We start from the raw sequence: 1,811 nt of genomic DNA on the forward strand, positions 1-1,811 counted from the left end.
TCAGAAGTCCGACGACCGAATGATGCCTCTCGTTTTGTAGGTCTATACCTCCCCGAAGTCCAAGTACCGATGAAAACATTATTTACATTAACCGCCGCAAAAGCGAGTGAATCAGCGCATTTTATTTTATGTTTCCCAAGTATTCAAAGCTAATTTAATCGCCAAAATACCCACTTTCCTTCGATTTTCACCCGGTTTTCAACGTTGGGATTTAGGCCACTGTTATCGACTGCGAAATATGAAAACATAATTACGAAATATCTTTCCGTTCGTTCGTGCGAGCCGGGAGAGTGAAACCGCGTCATCCTGCACAAGCTCCACCATCTCAATCAACATACCAGGCCGCGAAATATTTTATTGGCTTATAACTCGACGGTGCAAAGTCACAAAAATTAAACACACACAATAATAATATCAGGCATCCGGCGATATAAGTTAGAAAGGTGAAATAAACTATTTTGGTCGCTAAAGAGGCCCTGAGCCGTTGCGGCCTAACACTATCCGAGGCGTGGCGCTCCGGGCCATGAAGCCGCGATTGCTTTAAACACTCATAAAATGACGATACAAAGTCCGAAAACGTCCCAACATAGCTCAAAATGTCCAGGTCACGCTCCCTGTTAGTGGGTGAACAATCCAACGCTTGGCGAATTCTGCTTTGCAATGAGAGGAAGAGCCGACATGGAAGGATCAAAAAGCGACGTCGCGATGGATGCTTGGCCGGTGGGAGACCATGGCTTGGGAAGCACGGATTCGCAATGTTCAATTGTTAACTTATCATCTTTAATAGAACTATAATAGACCAATACAACTTTAATAGAGATTTAAAAATTTATTCTTGTATTTGAGGAGCATCTCGGCCTGGTTGTACTAGAGCAGCTCGTTTTGTGTTACGTAACTTATTTTCAATGAAAAAAGTGGGGGGGGGACAATCGATAAGTTGTTCCCCCTTGATAAAAAGTGGGCGGGACATGTCTTCCCCGTCCCCCACCAATCGACGCCAATAGTTGTGGTTGCCACAATATTAAGACGACTACTTTGATTGCCCCATTATTGCCACCTTCATGTGGGGTCTGCTGGAGAACGTTTTTTTTGGCCCAAATCTTTCATGAACCAGCTGCCCAAGCCTGACTTCGACCGAGGATTGAAGTAGGTAAAGCCTTAGATATGAAGCATGTGCTTCTTCAACTGAATTAAACAGTGATGAAACAAAAGCATGAGGTTACAAAATCAAAATCTAAGAGCAAGATGAACAGTTATAACCAAGAAACAAGACTTTGAATATACTAGTATGTGCCCATAAAAAATAAATATTCAAACCGCGAGAAAAACAACAACGGCACAGGCCGTTTCTTCGCTCTTGCGTGCCCGTACCTACGTGGCCCAGAAGTTCGCATATTATTCGCAGTTACGATTATTCGCAATTTAGTTTTAATACCCAATTATTCAATTAGCGCCAATGTATTTTACCTTTTCGTAATGTCGTGGCAAGGAAAAACAAAAAGAGAAGAGAAGAGAGAGAAAAAAATTTACTTCCTGGTTCGGAGCATACCAGCTCACTCTGATGTTACCGAAATTTATGCACCGTCTCGTATGAAAACGATCATAACTTGGGGCATTGTGTTTATCTATAAATGCGCATAAGAAATCGAGAAATTATTAGAATACATGAAGTCATCATTATCCGGAAGCCCGTACGTTGCAATCCGTAATGGGGAACGTGGCTGAGCTTCCCTTCCCCATCGGCCACGCCCACGCAACAACGTGTCTTGTCATTGGTTTGGTAAATAAATGGCCATAACTTGGGAAGCAAT

At 42.7% G+C, this 1,811-nt stretch overlaps 1 non-coding gene across 1 annotated transcript; it reads left to right on the forward strand.

Annotated features, from left to right (window-relative positions):
* Positions 1-1,159: 1,159 nt before the first annotated feature.
* Positions 1,160-1,238, forward strand: LOC147021627 (small nucleolar RNA SNORD36). Its single transcript, XR_015061380.1, has one exon. It is a non-coding gene; the product is annotated as a small nucleolar RNA SNORD36 (small nucleolar RNA).
* Positions 1,239-1,811: the final 573 nt, after the last annotated feature.

This window comes from Eptatretus burgeri, chromosome 8, assembly GCF_056783735.1.
Source record: "Eptatretus burgeri isolate ZD-2024b chromosome 8, Ebu_testis_v1, whole genome shotgun sequence".
Taxonomy (NCBI): Eukaryota; Metazoa; Chordata; class Myxini; order Myxiniformes; family Myxinidae; genus Eptatretus; species Eptatretus burgeri.